Source organism: Chiloscyllium plagiosum, chromosome 32, assembly GCF_004010195.1.
Source record: "Chiloscyllium plagiosum isolate BGI_BamShark_2017 chromosome 32, ASM401019v2, whole genome shotgun sequence".
Classification (NCBI taxonomy): Eukaryota; Metazoa; Chordata; class Chondrichthyes; order Orectolobiformes; family Hemiscylliidae; genus Chiloscyllium; species Chiloscyllium plagiosum.
In genome coordinates this window covers 33,825,849-33,845,465 of record NC_057741.1, presented here as the reverse complement: position 1 = coordinate 33,845,465, position 19,617 = coordinate 33,825,849, and the positions used below count along the sequence as shown (strand labels likewise).

Here is a 19,617-nt window from a genome sequence, read left to right as displayed (position 1 = left end):
GGAAAGAGCTGAATTTCAATCTACCCTCCTAATTCCGGGCCACCACCCCGATCTGTTTGCAATTGCAAGGGTTCCACTTTTTTAAAAATCTTTTTACCCCCACACTACCGCTGAACTGCGGTAGTGCTTATTTTCCCCCAGCACCCATGTTGTGTATGTGCAGGTGTGAGACACAGTGAAAGACACAAGGTGCACAAATCTTTATTCAATTAGGGTTCCACTTTATAAGGTAATCAGAATCATGTCTCAGTTAAACACGGGCTGTTCTACTTACAGGGTAACACCTGAAACTAATAATAAAGCCGCATGACTCTATCAAACCCCTCTTGCCGTGCACCGATTACTAATACTGTCCGGGTCACTCTCTTTATTGAAGACGAATCACAATTCATTGTAGACAAGGGTCCTCCAGCGACGATTCAAACATCTCAAGGAACTTAAAATCTTCCAGCTTTCAAGATTTCTGCTGAAATGAACTATTTTTGGTTAAATCAGAGGGATGGCCGCATTTGAAGTTGAGGCACAGCTAGTGAAAATATGAACTATTCCCCCCTCATTCTAATTTCTGCTCCCTGAGTTCTAATACCCGCTGTACTGTCTAATATTGGAAGTGATCCGAGAGAAACCCCATTCCCTTGGAGTTCAACACGGTTGCTGCAGATTTAGAATGGAGACCGTTCCGGACAAGTTGCAGGTGATTTTACTGACCTGATTTAAACCTTCAACTGGGACAATCTTTTTCACTGTTGTGAATTCTCTGTGGGCACAATTGTTTACGTTTGAGAGACCCATCTCTTGGGCGCTGTGAGAATGAATAAGATAGGAGTGTTTCTCTACTGACAAAAAAACTAGAACAAGTGTACACAAGGTGTCACTGGTTTACACTTAATCGAACTGTGCTCGGCAGCTTTTTTAAAAAAGTGCAACACCACAACCAAGAGTTCTATCACCCTTAAAAAGACAGTAATAAAGTCTCAAAATAATCTGGAGCTGCATATGATTTTACAAAAGGAAGGGGAGTGGGAAGTGAGGAAACGATGCAAGAATCGAGACGTTTTTTGAAGAAAGACAAAATGAGGTGGCACTACACAAATTCAATCACCTGAGAAAGGCGGGAGCAAATTATTGCAGATGCTGGAATCTGTACTGAAAGCAACAGACACTGGGGTTCACAGCGGATCAGGTAATATCCATAGAGGGCAAGCTAACGTTTCCAGTCCACGTGACTGAGAAAACTCTAAGTGGGGCAAACCGGTCTATCTTGGGATTCATAAAATTATATATTCTGAGGAAATAGGTGTCTTCTTTGCACAAACGTGGGGTTGAGAAATAACCTGCTGTAGGCATTCAGGAGGGCATTCAATAACTCACTGAACTGAAACAATGTGCAGAGGAAAAGGCAGGAGTGGTATGACCATGTTCATTGGAAAGCTTGTGCTGATATCATGGACTGATTGGAATCCTTTAGCGCTGGAACAGTTCTGTGAGTTTAGAGGCTAAATAGTGATTTCAACTTGATTTCCTGAGGTAAAATTTGTATGGATTGCCAGTAAGTTAGTGACAGTACAGTTTAGGGTGATATCTACACTCTTCCCTCAGTTGTATGAAGTTGTTTCATGTGGAAACAATGATGGAGGAGCTTACCATTACTCAACTCAGCCTTTCATCAGAGCAGACAATCCTGACCTATTTAATCAAAAAGACTGCCATGTTATCAAATTTTAACAGTATTTGCATAATCCCACTATTCTTTTCAGCAGCCTTTTTATTGAAAAGATTAATTGCTGATCACAAACAAAATCTGCAGTCCTGAAATTGTATGATGTCCATATATCTCTGTGAAATTCCTTTCTATTTTGAAAGTCTAGATAAAAATAAGGAAGAATTTCATAGCTTGTACATTGCAGTGCAATTTCAGGGACCATATCTTTTGTCCTCACAGCAATTTATTATACTGCAAGATTATTTCTAGGTTTTCAAGATTTGTCAGGTCAAATAAATTACATACACCTATGGATAATGTTAAGTAAAAGAAGTGTCAAGCTAAGAAGTGCAGTGACAACTTTATGGTGCTAGAATTATGTTACTCATTTAAGTAACCTTACTCAACATTATATTACAACAAAAAGCTTCCAATGCTGGATGGACATTGGCAATGGCTACTGTGTTAAGATATTTAAGAGTGTTAATGCTAAATTAAAACTGAGTCAATTTTAACTATCTTCAAAATTACTGGAAAGTTGTAGACTATATGTATATTTAAACATGAGCGATTTGACTCAGAATGGTTTCTCATCACTTCCTGATCATCGTTTCTCCCAATCTCCCTTAAATTTAAGAACGTTAACATCAGATATTGTGGTGATAAAGAACTTTCATTTATTGAGTAAAGTTTATGTCTTTTAGAAATTGCAAAATAATTCATGGGCTTTGAAGAGTGATTTGTTTCTGCAATGGCAGGGAAATGAAGTAGCCATTTCACACACAGTAAGGTTTGTTGTGGAGAAAATATACAGAATCACCAGGAGACGCAGTGAGTTCTTCAAGAAGTAGGTCTTTTATTTGCAAACAAAAAACCATGATACTGAGAAAGTAGATTCTCTAATGCCCCCGAACCTCAGGGTCCATGGATTTTTATTTTTTTTTTATATTATGTTTCTGTAAGCTTATCAGCATGTCCAAATATATTAATCAAAGTACCTCACTCTAGCTACACAATAAACCAGTGATGTTAGTTCCCATTATCTCTTTAGTTGTACATTCTACTTAATGTTATTCTAATGTCAGTTAGATATTTATTGCTAACTCTGCTACAATGATCTTCTATTCCAGACTAACCTGTCATGATAGATATTTAGCTATTCCATCTATTACAATAGTCTCCTGTCTCAAGCTGACTCTACTAGCTATTTATTAGATATTTTAATGTCATGTCCCAAATATTTATGGTCCCAATCCTGTCATAATAACACTTAACAGAGAAACTTGCTTTATTACTTGTGTTGTCTCATCTCTCCATAGTGACCTTTCAGCCTTAACCTTACTCTGCTAATTGGGTGTAAGAGCGTTCCACTATGCTTATCCCATCCTGCCTTCCTCAGACCACAGATTGCCAGTGGTCTTCATGCTTTAACCCTTCCCATGCTTTCATGTTCTTTATTTTCCATAGGTTCTACAAAACAAGTCATGTGATTGTGATTTTGGTTAAGGGATAGAAGCTTTTTTTCAATGAGTGGACAATTCTACAGTGTGCTTTTAGGAAATATGACCAGACCTTTTTATGACCATCTGATAGGGCAGACGGTCTCAGTTAAACATCCCACCCAAATATGCAGCAGATTTCAAAGTAATCACAGAGTATCATCACTTGCATCAGGATGTGTGAGCCATCATATACAAGAATGTCAAACTCTAGATCAATGCTGGAAATTTCCAAGCAGCACTGCAACACAAAAGGCAACGTAGAAAATACGAACAGGACTTGGCCATTTGGCCCCTCAAGCCTGCTCCAGAAAAATGTTTCAACTCCACCCGCTGTTTCCACTTTCTCCCCATGCTCTTTTATCCCTTTGGCCCTAAGAAATATAGCTAACTCCTTCTTGAAAACATTCAATATTTTGGCCTCAACTGCTTCCTGTGGCAGAGAATTCCACAGGCTCCCCACACTTTGGGTGAAGAAATTTCTCCTCCTCTCAGCCCTAATAGCCTACATCATATCCTTAGACTGTTGGAATATCAGGTGATTGCATTTGGTTCAAGCGGATTCCACATTTGCTGGAAAGATGTGGGGGAGTGTTAGAAAGCAGAAGATGATGATCATGAAATGATTTGTAGCAATCAGGAAAGAAAGACACTTGGTGAATGCTGAGTTGATCAGGAGGTAGCAGAAGGGACAGAAAGAGAGGAATTGGATCGGAGAGGAAAGGGATACATTGGGGCAGTTATGTTACTCCTTAAAAAATGTTTTTTCACACAATCAAATTTCATGTGTAGAATCATCAGTATTCCCTCAACAAGTTAAAGTGGCTGAATGCAAAACTGACTAATTCTTTGATCAGGAGAAAGTGAGGATTGCAAATGCTAGAGAGTGATTTGAAAAGTGTAGTGCTGGAAACGCATAGCAGGTCATGCAGCATCCAAGAAGCAGGAGAGTCGACGTTTCGGGCATTCTTGATGAAGGGCTTTTGCCCAAAACGTCAACTCTCCTGTTCTTCAGATGCTACCTGACCACCTAAGCTTTAATAGCTTTTTGACTCTAGTTCTTTGGTCAGCCGAGATTACATCTGAGCTAAGGTTCAAACCCATAACCTTCTGGTTCAGAGGGGAGGGAGAGCACTGAGCTCAGACTAACATAAATATTTGTGCTGAGGCAGTTTATAATTACTACAACACGTTGCATTTAATTGGTGCACCCAATAGAATAAAAGGGGCTTAACTAAAGCATCATCAAACAACATAGAAAGAGATATTTGGATAAATAAGCAATTGATTGTTCAGAATTATCTGAAAGAAAGGGAAGATGTTAAGATGCAGAGAAGCTCGGAGAATATTGGAATAATCAAATCTACAGATAAGAAGAAAGTCATGACATTTTGAAGAAATATCATCATTCACTTTAAAACAACACATGGTAAACAAGCGTGATAGCCTTTATTGGATCAAATGGAGTTTTTACTGTTGCTTGAAATGACTGAGTACTCAATGTGAAGTAACAAAGGCACAAATACACTACAAGGTTATTATCAACATGAACAGTCTGAGATTCACACCAACATCAATCTCATTAATGTGAATAATGGTTAGCTCTGGTTGAAAGTCAGTTATATTATTTTATACATAAATTTGCTTAATACATAAAAGAATCACCCCTGCACTTTGGTTCACTATCAGATCATTTCCCCATTTAGAATTCAGACTACATTTATGCATTATCTCAAAGTATGCTGCAGTAGCTTTATCTTCAGACAGAAAAATAAAATTTCACTATTCATACATCTGATTTCACACTGACATTTGGAATACACTGAAATGACAGTGCCGCTACATGGGATTTTATTGAGGGAGGGATAATTGGAAATGTGGGTACTTCATTTGTGCTCATGAAGAAAAAAAATTCTGTACATTCAGGTTACTGAGAATATAAATATCTACCTTATCACTTGAATTTATTCTGAATAGAGATTAGTTGCAAATAAGTAATTATCAAAGTAGTTACTTTAATATAATAAAATGAAACAAAGGTTGGGTGTATGTCTAGCTGCTCCTTGGTCATTTGATACATATTTAGTATTTCATTTGTATTGTAGAGAACTGGAGTTGATGCAACTTCCTGCACGGCAGTCACTCTGAGGGAGCAGCTGAATTGCTCTTTACTGAGGAGGAGGAGGATAAATTCATCTGCATTCATCTCACACCACTTATCAGCTCAGTAAATTGACAGATCTGGCACTTGGTCTGCCCAAAATCTGCAGTCCTTACAAAGCAAAGAACTGTCCATAGCCAGCAATAATTGGATAACACACTCCAAAGTGCAGGACTGTGTGCTGAGAACATACGAATTAGGAGTGGCAGTAGGTAATTCAGTCCTTTGTGCCCGCTCTGCCAGTTAACATGATCATGGCTGATCACATCCTGATCTCAAATCCACTTTCTTGCCTGTTCCCCATAGTCCTTTATCCCACTTCTCATCAAAAACAAATCTATTTCCTTCTTGAATCTGTTGATTGATTCTGCCTGGACTGCACTCTGGGTGCAGTGAGATATACACCAAAGGTTGGATCGGGTACCTCAACAGAATTAGGTTTACAGGAGACAGTGAGGTCTGCAGATCCTGGAGATCAGAGTTGAGTGTGTTGCTGGAAAAGCACAGCAGGTCAGGCAGCATCCAAGGAGCAGGAAAATCGACGTTTCAGGCCGGAGCCCTTCATCAGGCATGGAGAATTTTGGTTTATAGTCACGCATACCATCTTAGGTACCATCTTAGGTACAAAGGATTGGAGAAAACAAAGAAAGGTACATTACATGTAGGCATTGTATAACTTACGAAAATAAGAATAATACTAAAAAGATAGACATTGCAGTTTTTCTATAAGGACTTTGCATGTGAAAGATTTAAAGCCTCCTAATGTTAGGACACCTATTGGCTGGACCGCATATTTAAAACAAATCCTGAGGCTGTACAGGAACATCAGAAATAGGAGCTGGAGAAGATGTTTCAGTCCCTTGAGCTTGCTCCATCAGTCAGTAAGATCATTGTTAATCTGATCACTTTCCTGTCTGTCCTCCTGAACCCTTATATGGAAATAAGACCATCAGACATGAAATGCATATTGGAAATATGACCTGTAAGTGTAGTGAGATATCTCAGTATATTGAAAGAAGTTGAACACTATGACACTTGATATCATGACAAATTTACAAGTTGGGTGAAGTACTTCTCCAAACTTTATGAAAAAAAACACTTTTTTTAAAAAAAATGAAAATGCTCCAACAGATCTGGTCTATTTTAGAAAGCCCCATTGAATCACCAGAATGTTTCCTGACACCCCCAAAGTACACTCAGTACACATGCAAAACTGCATGTGCAGCGGACCTGCCAGCACTGTCAGTGAGGTGATTTATTGTGTTTACTTGGGTGCTGACATGTTTTTTACTGGCAGAGCATTTCACAAAGTGTACATGCACAGAACTTTCCACATGCACCATGTGAATCTTTGGAGGTGTCAGGAGGCACAGCCTCAAACCATAAGCTTTAGGAGCAGAACTAGGCCATTCAGCCCATCAAGTATGCTCCTCCATTCGATTATGGCTTATATGTTGCAGTTAAAATTTTGCATTATATTCAGTGTTTCAAGATAGTAACAGAGTATGCTGACACTTTGCATTCTACACATAGAGCCATAGAGGTGTACAGCATGGGAACAGACCCTTTGGTCCAATCCATCCATGCCGACCAGATATCCCAACCCAATCTAGTCCCACCTGCCAGCACCCGGCTCATATCCCTCTATACCCTTCCTATTCATGTACCCATCCAAATGCCTCTTAAATGATGTAATTGTACCAGCCTTCACCACATCCTCTGGCAGCTCATTCCATACCTGTACCATCCTCTAGATACATGAGACAATAAATCAAAATATTAAAGTTTCTCAACCCCAATCTCCTGCCTTCTCCCTGTAATTTTGATCCCCTCATTAATCAAGAATTTAGCTATCTCTCAATGATTTGGCCTTCATAGCTCTCTGCAGCAATGAATTCCACAGGGTCACCACCCTTTGGCTGAAGAATATTCTCCTTATCTCAATTCTAAAGGATCATCCCTTCACTCTGAGGCTGTACCCTTGTCATCTCAGTATGATATTCTGAGGTCCTTTCAAACATCAGAGAAAAACAGTGTAGATGCTGGAGATCTGCAAAAAAAATCAAAGTGCTGGAGAAACTCAGGTCTGGCAGCACCTGTTGAGAGAGAATCTGTTAATGTTTCAAGTCTAATTGGACTGTTCTTTGGAACTGGCTCTTTCAAAGAACTGGCTTAGACACAATGACCCAAAAGGCCTCCTACTGCATTGTGTGATTCTGAAATTTGATCAGTAATACTTCAAACTGGTGTAAGTCCTTAAATGTCTTTAAACATTTAGCTTTGCTGCACTTGGGTGTCAGAATGAGAGCTGACCATCCCACTTCCACATCAGCGTGCAACCACTGGCATTTGATATCAGTATTACCGTACCTTAAACCAAAAGGACCAATTAGTTTCTCTCAAGAAGCTGCTGTTTCAGTAGAAGTCATCAGCAAGAGCATCAGTGAATTGTCAGTACTGTCCTGGTGAGTGGGTTGATATTCACATGTCAATGTTGGAAATCTCAATCTGCATGAGGGAAGATTCATTTGTCAGAGCTGAGGAAATGGCGAAAGGGTGCAACTTTAAGCGTGCAAAATTAAAAGAAAGTAGAAGTGCGAGCACAGAATGAATAGAGACTAAATGAAGCCCACAGAGAGCAATCTCATTATAGTTGGCACAAGTCCAGTTTCCTGACATTTTACACTCATTAATGTGAAGAATGATTGCAGTGGGCAATTGTTAATTATTGTATTCTATGCAGATATTTTATTCATATCGAATGAAGTTTTGTTCAGCATTCATTCTGTGCACAAGTTGAAGTATGACAGTGCTAGATGGCAGAGTGTATTCCACCTTTTGCAATTTAGTTCCAGTATGTCAAGTCAGACAGAATAGAGGCCACACTTCTCCATTAAACACCTTTACCATATATGCAGATTTTCATGTTTCATTCAAGAATAAAATTCACATAATCAAGAACATTCAAGAAAGTTCAGTGAGCCTCCAAATGCAGCACTGGTGGTGTAGCCCATATTCTATTGATATGTTTGTGTTCCTAGGGTTGATGATGTCATTTCCTGTGATGACATCATTTCCAATGCTGATACCATTTTCTGTTCTTTTTCTCAGGGGGTGGTAAATGTGATCCAAGTTTGTGTTTGTTGATAGAGTTCCAGTTGGAATGCCATGCTTGTAGGAATTCTCATGCATGACTCTGTTTAGCTTGTCTTAGGATGGCTGGATGGCTGTGTTGTCCCCAGTCCAACTGGAACTCTATCAACAAACACATTGACTTGGATCCCATTTACCACCCCCTGAGAAAAAGAACAGGAAATGGCATCACCACAGGAATGGCATCACCACAGGAAATGATATCACCAACCCTAGGAAACTCAAACATATAAATAGAAAGCAGGCTACACCACCAGTGCTTCATTTGGAGGCTCACTGAAGATGTTGCCTAGTATGGTGATGAAACGTCTGAAAATGAAACTTCCAGCTCAGTGAGTAAAGCTACATCCAGATTTAAAGGCATCTAGATGGGTATATGAATAGGAAGAGTTTAGAGGGATATGGGCCAAATGCTGGCAAATGGGATTAGATTTGGTTAGGATACCTGGATAGACCGAAGGGTCTGTTTCCATTCTGTATATGTCTATGACTCTATAAGCTTAGAGGAAGGGACACTCACTTCACCAGAGACAAGAAGGAACTTCTTCTCTGAGACTAGTGAATCTGTGGAATTCTTTACCTTAGAGAAACTGTACAGTTAAGCATTAAAAGTCAATAAAATGTGGTGTTAGAAAAAGCACAGCAGGTCAGGCAGCATCTGAGGAGCAAGAGAGTCGATGTTTTGGGCTTAACCTTTCATCAGGACTGGGGAGGGGCAAGGGGGCTGAGAAATAAATGGGGGTGGGGTGATGCTAAGGGAAAGGCAATTGGGGTGGCGATATGTGAATGAAGGTTGGAGGTGATTGTGATATGTCGGTGGGAAGTGTGGAGAGAATAGTTGGGAAGGAAGATAGGCAGGTAGGTCAGATCAAGAGGGTAGACTCAAGTCAGAGGGGTTGCAGGTGGCCTGGTGTAGGCAGTGAAGGAGGCCTAAAATGGACATGTCAACTCCACCTCCCACTGCCCCCAAGACAGGATCATTATGGCCCTCCTCCACCACTGACACAAGGCTGCCCACAAACTGAATGAGGATTACATCATCTCCTGCCAGGGGAGCCTATAACCACATGGCCTTAACATTGAATTCACCAGTTTCCACATGTCCCTTCCACAAGCACCATCCCCACCTCCCACCTCCCACCTCCTACCCATCACCTTCCCAGGATATCAGTAAATCCTCAGTGAGCATTACTATTAATCTGACATTTGCAATGTCATTTAAGGTTTCTTGTGTCCATTCTCTGAGGTTTATGGACAATGTTTGAATCCCTCAAGTCAATAGTTGGGTGCATTTCTCTGAATGTAAGGGTGTGATGACATTGGGACTAAAATTATGCTGTATAAAATTGAAAGTAATCCCAAATTGACTGCAATGGGAAATGGAATCAGACCGACTTCTCCAACATGCCTAATGCCACTTCACATCAAAGTCAAGCTGAGCTCTGACCCTGAATTCAAATCACATTTACACAAGAACTGTATGTTAGTGGCAAAACCAAATCCTTTTGCACAATGCTGTAGTGAGATGTAAAGGTATTCATGCATACATACTTAACTATCAGTTTCATTGTTTTAAAATGAAAATGCCAAACTATAGCAATTGGGTTTAAATGAAACTAGTTTTAATTTGGATTATATTTTTGTCCAGTCTAGGCTTGGTCTGTGGAGCAGATCAAAAACAACAGTGGATTGGTACAGGGTTCACAATCAGAGAACTAGTATGTGTAATAGAATTGACTATTCATTTTCAATTATGAAATATTATGCTGCTGTGACCCATATACTTAGATGCAAGATAATTACCATTTAGGTAGTTAATTTGGATGAAAATTGCACAAAATGTAACCACCAGAGTCTCATTAACTACACAGCCAATATTCTTTAAAGGCCATGCAATCATTATGTTCTTTTTATGGAAATTCTCATTTAACATAGATGTATTGCTCTTTATATGTTAACAACTCTAAGGTGTCTTTCTGGATTTTAAAAAATTTAAAATGTTGTTGATATTGTCATACAAAAATCATAATAGATTTCCCTAAACTTGTCATTTATATTACAATCTATTTCTCATTTCTTGCTGTTGGTTGTTGATACACGACAGCTAGACAGCTCCAATAAATGAGGATAGAGAAGGAACATATGAGCTGACAACAGTATTTGTAGTTTCCTTTTACATAGCACCATTAATGCAGGAATATAAAGCAACTACTTCACAGTAAGGAATAATCCTCTTTCCAGTATTAAAACATCGATGGTTCTTGAAAGGGAAACAGTGCAGTTGATGCAGCTTTGCACCTGGGGGTGCATCAGGAATACAAACAAACTGAGAACTCTTTCCTGAGTAACAGTCTAGATTGAATGGTAATATATTGCCCTTGGCTTGTTACAAAGTGAGCATTGGTCTTGAAGAAAGTGAGTCTAGACAATTTCTAATGGCAGATGAACTGAATAGATATTTCACATCAGTCTTCACTATAGAGAATGCAAGTAACTTCCCAGAGGTAGCTAATATGGGAGGGAAGGTGAAACTTCAGAAAATTACTATCACCAGAGATAGTAATTTCTGAGTAACTTGTTGGACCGTGTGTTGACAAATGCTCGCGTCCTAATGGAAGACATCCTAGGGTCTTAAAAGTGGCTACTGAGATAATTAATGCATTGGTTTTTAATTTTCTAAACTCTACTTACTTGGGGAAGGTCACATTAGATTGGGTAATATAAAATATAACTCCCTTATTCAAAAAGGGAAGAAGATAAAAAGCAGTAGACTTACCATCAGTCATAGGGATAATGGCTGAAGCCATTATTAAAGACATTTGTAGCAGTGATAACTAGATAAGTTCAAAGTAACCAGGCAGATTCAACATGGTATGTGAAAAGGAAAGCTTATTTTACAAATCTATTTGATTTCTTCAAGGAAGTAAAAGGTGCTGTGGATAAAGCTGAAGTGGCTGATATAGTGTACTTGGATTTCCTGAAGGTCTTTGATAAAGTGCCATGTCAAATGTCATTGTGGAAAATAAAATGTCATTGTGCACCATGGTGTTGGTGCAGCAGATTGCCATGGATAGACTGCAATGGGAAATGGAATCAGACTTGCTTCTCCAATGAGTCTCATGCCACCTCATATCAGTGTCAAGTTGATCTCTGACCCTGAATTCAAATTCCATTTCCACTAGAACTGTATAATTCTGCAAAACCAAATCCCTTTGCACCAACACTGTAGTGAGGTGTAAATGCATTTATGTATACGTACTCAATGATCTGTTTCATTGTTTTAATTAGCCAATCTTCTATCCATTTGCTGTAGATAGTTAACAGGAATCAGAGTTGATGTAAGTGAGTCTTTTTCAGGTTGAAAATATGCAATGAGTGGTTTCCAAAGGGATTGATGCTGTTTGCAACTGTTTATAATTTTATATAAATGATGAGGATAAAAGGACAGATGATATAGTTTGCAAATTTGCTGATGACATAAAGATAGTTAGGAAAGTAAATTGTGAACAGGATATAAAGAGGCTACAAAAAGTTACAGCTCGGTTGAGTAAGTGTGCAATGATCTAGGAAATGGAGTATATCATGGGACAATGTGAAATTGTATATTTTGACAAGACAAATGAAAAAGAAGCCTATTATCTAAATAGTGGAAGATCACAGAGCTCTGAGATGTGGACAGATCTGGGTGTCCTAGTACATGAAGTACAAAAGGTTAGTATGCAGGTATAAGTAATGAGAAAAACTAACAGACTGTAACTATTAATCACGCTGTGGATTGAATAAAAATACAGGGAAGTTAATTCCAGTTACAAAGGGCATTGGTAAGCTCATATCTGGAGTGTTGTGCGCAATATTGGTCGTCTTTATTTAAGGGAGGATGTAGATGAATTGAAAGAGGTTTATAGAATATTGACCAGCAAAATGCCTAGAATGTGTAGATTGTCTTCAGAGGAAAGTTTAGGCAGGCTCTAGAATTTAGAAGAGAAAGAGGGAGATATGGTTGAAACATACAAATCCTGAAGTGTCTTGACATGATTAGTGTATAGAGGGTGTTTTCTCAGGAGAATAGAACATAGAAGAATACAGCGCAGTACAGGCCCTTTGGCCCTCGATGTTGCGCCGATCCAAGCCCACCTAACCTATACTAACCCACTATCCTCCATATACCTATCCAATGCCCGCCTAAATGCCCATAAAGAGGGAGAGTCCACCACTGCTAACCTTACAGCCTGTTTTATACTGTATTTCAATGTCCTTCCTACCGAAGTGCATCACCTCACACTGCTCTGCATTAATCCTCATCTGCCATAAACCTGAAAACTACACCAATGTGTCACTGTCCTGTTGGAGTTCCACACTGTCCATCACAAACATTATAATTCTTCCAGGTTTAGTATCTGCATATTTTGAAATTGTCCTACAGTCACACACCACACAGAAATACCGATTCACTCACTATTGTGAGGAAGTGCACTATTCACACACTCCCTGAGGACAGACTTAAATACTGACACCCACCAGACAAAGCAAGTGAAATGCTGACAAGGTCACCCTGGAGCAAGAGAAATACCGACAGACATTCCATGTCTGTATTAGTTTCTGCGTATTAATGAGTTTCTCTAAATCTCTGTATCAGTGTGTGTGTGTATATCTGTGTGTGTCTGCGTGGGACGAGTCTGGCAGTCACTATGGTGCTTACAGTGATGTAATATCCACCTGACACGAGTTCTGAGGAAGGGTCACTCTTCCAGGTCATTTATAAAAATGACAAACAGCAATGGTCCCAAAACAGATCCTTGCGGAACAAGTACAAGAATCAAGTACAAGGAGTCACGGTTTATAAATCAAGGATGGCTCACAGTGATGAGGTCTTTTTTCTTTCTCTCATAAGGTGACATGTCTTTAGGAATACTCTAGCTGAAAAGACAGTGGAAGGAGAATCCATGAATATTGATACAGCAGAGGTGAATTGATTAGTGTCATACAGCATGGAAACAGACTCTTTGGTCCAACGAGTCCATGCTGAAAATATTCCCAAACTAAACCAATCCCACCTGCTTGCTTTTGGTCCACATCCCTGCAAATCTTTCCTATACATGTACCTATCTAATGTCTTTTAAACATTGTAACTGTACTCGCATTGACCACTTTCTTTGGAGTTCATTCCACATGAACTACTCTCTTCATAAAAAGTTGCCCCTCTTGTCTTTTTTAAATCTTTCTCCTCTCACCTAAAAATTATGTCCTGGATTACTGGTGCTGAAAAAGCGCAGCAGTTCAGGCAGCATCCGAGGAGCAGTAAAATCGACGTTTCGGGCAAAAGCTCTTCATCAGGAATAAAGGCAGAGAGCCTGAAGTGTGGAGAGATAAGCTAGAGGAGGGTGGGGGTGGGGAGAAAGTAGCATAGAGTACAATAGGTGAGTGGGGGAGGAGATGAAGTTGATAGGTTGTCCCATTGAGCTTTGAGACAATTTATAGCTCGGGTTGAGATTCTGGATGTAGGTTTGCTCACTGAGCTGGAATGTACATTTCCAGACGTTTCGTCATCCTACTAGAAAACCTCTTCACTGGCCTCCTGGCGAAGCACTGCTGATAATCCCTGTTTTCTATTTATATGTTTGGGTTTCTTTGGGCTGGTGATGTCATTTCCTGTAGCAATATCATTTCCTGTTTTTTTTTTGGGTGGTAGATGGGGTCTAACTCGATGTGTTTGTTGATAGAGTTCCTGTTGGAATGCCATGCTTCTAGGAATTCTTGTGCATGTCTCTGGCTCGTCCTAGGATGGATGTGTTGTCCTTGTCAAAATGGTGTCCTTCCTTATCTGTATGTAAGAATACTAATGAGAGAGGGTCATGTCGTTTTGTGGCTAGTTGATGTTCATGTATCCTGGTGGCTAGTTTTCTGCCAGTTTGTCCAATGTAGTGTTTGTTACATTTCTTGCACGGTATTTTGTAAATGACATTAGTTTTGCTTGTTTCTATATAGGGTCTTTCAAATTCATTCGCTGCTGTTTTAGTATGTTGGTGGGTTTGTGGACTACCCTGATGCCAAGGGGTCTGAGTAGTCTGGCAGTGATTTCTGAGATGTCTTTGATGTCAGAAACCCTTGCCACTCTCCCCATGCGAGGGAAAAGACCCCTGCTATTCACCTTATCTGTTCCCCTCATGATTTTATAAACAAACACATTGACTTGGATCCCATTTACCACCCCCTGAGAAAAAGAATAGGAAATGGCATCACCATAGGAAATGACACCATCAGCCCAAGAAAACTCAAACATAGAAAGCAGGAAACACCAGCAGTGCTTCGTCCAGAGGCTCACTGAAGATGTTACCTAGTATGGTGATGAAACATCTGAAAATGAACCTTCCAGCTCAGCGAGCAAACCTACATTCATTTTATAAACCTTTATAATGTCTTCTCTCAACCTCCTATGCTCCAGTGAAAAACCATCCATTCTTGCAACATTCTGGCAAATCTTTTCTGAATGCTCTCCAATTTTTTGTTGGAGGGGCAACCAGAAGAGCTTTCACCAATGTCCTATAGGACTTCGACACGACATCCCAACTCCAGATTCTTGCTATGTTATCAGGCATTAGTGAGAATGTGGATTTGATGTTGCAATCAAATCAGCCATGATTTTATTGAACAGAGTTAGACACAAAAAAAACTGCAGATGGTGGAAATGCAAATAGACAGGCAGGAGGCTGGAAAAACACACAGCAAGCCAGGCAGCATCAGGAAGTGGAAACTTCGACGTTTCGGGCAGCCTACAGCCTGGAGAACTCAACATTGAGTTCTCCAATTTTAAATAACCTCCCTTTCCTTCTCCCGACTCCCTTCCCTGCCCTTCCCCCTCCCTTCCACATACCAGATTCATTCCTCCAATTGACCAACCAGGTCGTACCCTCTACCCTCTACCTGTCTTCACCTATCCCTACTTCACCACCCTGCCCACGCCACCCCCTTTACCTGCAGCTCCCCCAATACCCACCCTCAGTCCTGAAGAAGAGTTACATCTGAAACGTCGACTTCTCTACTTCCTGATGCTGCCTGATTTTATTGAACGGCAGAGATAATTATTGACAAACAGACAATCAGCTAATGCTGCCAAAGTCATCTATGTATGGCTGGAGGTTGAGTTGCTTCACAGCAAATTGGCAGTTCGTGCAACGGGTGACATCGTCAGTGAATTTGGACATCTGCTGAAGCATGAACTCCCACACAATCTTCCTCTATTGTGTCCTGCTCAAGAATACCTGCAGGTTCTAACAATCTCTTCTCCCTTATCCTTACTTTTCTCAAGCCTTGGAATCACAGAATTGTTACACTGCAAAAGGAGCCCATTTGGCCCATTGCACCTGCACTTCTTCAGCTCTGTTCTTCTGGCTCAGATGTGACCAGCTGAGTGATAATCCCAGCAACGGTCCTATCTTTTACCAGGACAAATACAATGAATGAAGTCAGAAGCTTATCCTTTCAAAATTTCAGCTGTCTCTCTCAGAATCACTTGTGAGGTGGAGCAATAAGTTCTCAGCAACCAAAAGGTGACTATCAATTGACTACAATGAAGGTGGAGGAATGTCTTTGCTTATTGCTGTTGCACTCATACCAGCATTTATATCTTGATGTACTTCAGTGTGGATTTTAATGTAATTAATGGCTCTTGTGTTTGTAGAATCTTGATCTACCCAAGACCCAACTAGTCCATGCTGACATTTAAGATTTTCATGACCCTCCTCCCACTCTACAATTTTCTATCATTCTTTTCTCCTTCATATACTTATCCTGCTTCCCCTTAACAGTATATTTTATGCTATTTTTCATTTACTAGTCCTTATGGTAAACAAATTCCATTGGATTTGTTAATTATGTTGGACTTATGTTTATGGGCTAGTTTTGGATTCCCTCACAGTTACGGCCCAGATCAGACCCCCTCAAAAATATTTTAAGAAGGTAGACTAAACCCTAACTTTTCCTTCTATTAAAGGAAAAGTTTAATATGTAAAATGTCTCCGATGTGATACGACTGGAAAAACCATTTGACATTAAGCAAAGCACAATTTATTTAAACATTGTAGTTAAAATATAACCAAAGAGATTTAGAATAATTAAACAGATTGCAAACTTAACAGAAGAATAAATGCAGTAATTATTATTAACTGTTGCAATATAATAACATACTGACTTCACCTGATAAACGAGCAGTGCTCCGAAACCTTGTGATTTCAAATAAACCTGTTGGACTGTAACCTGGTGACATGTGACATCTTCAGACTTTGCCTATCCTAGTCCAACACCAGCACCTCCACATCATGAAAAACCGTGGAATAACTTGTAAATATGAAAGATGCAATGCAAACTCATGTTCTTTATTTTAATGCACTTTGTACCACAAATGCAATATTTAAAGATGAAACAGAAACACAATAATAGAAGTTTTTAGCACAAAAAGGTTCAATTGGTCCATCAACCTGAGTATTTATTGAGTCTAGCTACTTAAACAGGACGATAGAGTTGAAATCAAAGAATGATTACAGCACAGAAGGAGATGATTTGACTCAATGAGCCCACATCTGTTCTCTGTGAGTGCTATTTAGCTAAAGCCACACATCTGCCCTTTACCCATCATCCTGCAGGTTGGATATTTTTTCCACTGTTGGTGCTCATTCAATTTCCTTTTTGAAAGGAACAACGGAATCTCCCATGATTAAGGGCAGCGAATTCAGAAGTTTGAGTTACCTCATATCTTTTAGATATTTAACTCCACACTGTGGATGGAGTTTAATGGGGACTCAAAGCCCACTACCGAAACACCAACTGATGACTGACAGCTCTGATCTATGCTGACAAGCCCAGAGGGAATTAAATCCCCAACTTGGCAGTGGAGATGCTGGGGTTACAGTGGGGAGGGGGCATCTAATTGTAGAACTGAGGTCCCACTCCGGAGAATTGTCAATCAGAGGCTGACAGATCTCCATTACCAAGTACTGCAAGTATTCCTTCAGTAGGAACCACATTATTCACCCTGGTCCCTAATCAAATGCTCCCAGTCACCTCAATACACACCTTGGTACTTGTGGGGATGGGGCATCATTACATTTTTCCCAGTGCGCCTTTTGACCCTGATGGATGTTATGCTTAGCTGTATTTCTGAAAGACAGGCTTGGTCTCCACTCAGGCAGAAAACACTCCAGAATAAAACAGGTCACAGTAAGTCTGATCTGTGACCCTGGTCGGGGAATGTTTCAACTCCATTATAAGTGATGTTGGAGATTGGATTGGGTCAGATTTCTGCTACAGTGTCCTGAGCTCCATCCATGGGATCTGGGTATTAAGGGGGTTTCTGATGCTGTGGGTGGAGGGGGTGGGGAGGAAGAGAAGGTGTTGAGAAATTTTGGTGGGTGCGTATGATGGAAGTAAGCTGATCTCCTCTGAGATCATGGGCAGTACCATAAAGACATTTAGCTTCTCGCTGAGGTTTCCTTATGATGGCCCAACCTCTGGTTTCTAGACGTACGAGATTCACTTGTATGGCAGAATAACTTGAAGCTGAGGCTATTCTCCTCTTTAGCAAATTTGGAAGGGCCAGCTCACCTCTTGAAAGAAAGTTGACTGCTAGATCTTTTCCCCCACCTTAAAAGATAAACTACATGTTAGTCACTTGTAATCAATTTCCTAATTTTTCCTAATGAGGTCTGCTGCCCACACACATCTCTCACACATTGAAATCATGCCTGTAATGCAGCAAGCCAAACTAATGTCAATTCATGTTCTCTTTACTAATAGCCTTCATTTCTCTTCCACTTTATAAGTTTGTTTAATTTTCCTTTAAAAGTTATAATGGTCTCTGATTCTAAGACAAGATGTTCCTGCAAATGTCTTTCCCCCTTTAATTAGTGACAATTTAAATTGATGGACCATCATCAATGTCTTTCCCCAGTCATTCTCAAAACACTTCAACATTTCAAAAAAATGTTTTATTGAATCTCTTCTTCCTCTGTACCAGTCGCACATCAAATTCAATAGAGACATGCAAAGAGTCTTATCTGAAAGCACTGGCTGATCCCTCTGTGCCTCTGTTTAGGTTTCCTGTTGCATAATCATCCAATCAGTTTAAGAAAGTTTAGGTACCTCTGCTGAAATAGCTGATCTACCAGAACTAGAATTGGTCTCGGGTAAGTTGGAGACATGGACACCAGCATTGGATTGAATTTGCCAGCATGTATCTCGCCATTAAATAATCCTCCAGTAGAAAGGTGCCCACCATAATAATTGTCACTTGGAAAAGACTGGGATAGGTGGAGTGCAGGCTAGCACAGTTTCGGGAATAGGAAATTTTGATGGGGTGTAAAATTGCAGTGATTGACAGCATACTGAGAGGTTGCCTCCAATCTGCCAATCTCTATATTTCAGTGCAGCACGCTTGGCTGTACCTAAACAATGCCTTCAGGAGAGAATCAACTTAAATCCATCACCTAGAGGATGCTGGCTTAATTTCTACAAATCTAGTTCATGGTCCACAAGTTTCCCAACATTCCTGGAACTCGCTGCTGAGACCAATGTGGATGTTGAAGGGGCTGGAATATCAGCAAATTATGCCAATAAAATACTGTTTGTTGATAGATCCTTTATTGTGGGTAAGGGTTCGTACACAGTACTAATGCTGAGAGTTTTTGAAGGTGCTATCCATGCTTTAGTATTCTGCAGGTATGATGGAGTTCTGATGCATTACATCAGCCTTGGATCATACTATTACTTGCTATAATTGGATCGCAAGATGGGGCCTTGATGTCAGAAACCCAGTAGCAGCATGAGCAGGAGCTCCAGCATGGGTATCTGCAGCAGCCTGCTGGTTACAGAGCTGTACTCTTCAGAGGACTGACCCAGTGCATGGTGTCTAAAGGGAGAGGATGAGCCTGGTTGCACTGGCTGGGCACTACTGTTCCAGGAGGTTCTGCAGGCCGGGTGAGGTAGTGACAGAGATGTGCAGCTGGAAGTGGGGTGGGGGGGGCGTGCTCACTTTTCCAGCAGCTCCCTCCCCCCTCCCCTCCCCTCCCCTCCCCCTCCCCCCTCCCCTCTTCCCCCCTCCCCCCTCCCCT

The 19,617-nt window shown here is 40.4% G+C and overlaps 1 long non-coding RNA gene across 1 annotated transcript in view; it reads left to right on the top strand.

The window, feature by feature from the left end:
- Nucleotides 1–232: 232 nt before the first annotated feature.
- LOC122539491 overlaps nt 233–19,617 on the top strand; it is a 79,232-nt gene continuing 59,847 nt past the window's right edge. The window contains exon 1 of the long non-coding RNA XR_006309106.1: nt 233–694. This is a non-coding gene — a long non-coding RNA (uncharacterized LOC122539491). The remainder of the gene's footprint in view (nt 695–19,617) is intronic.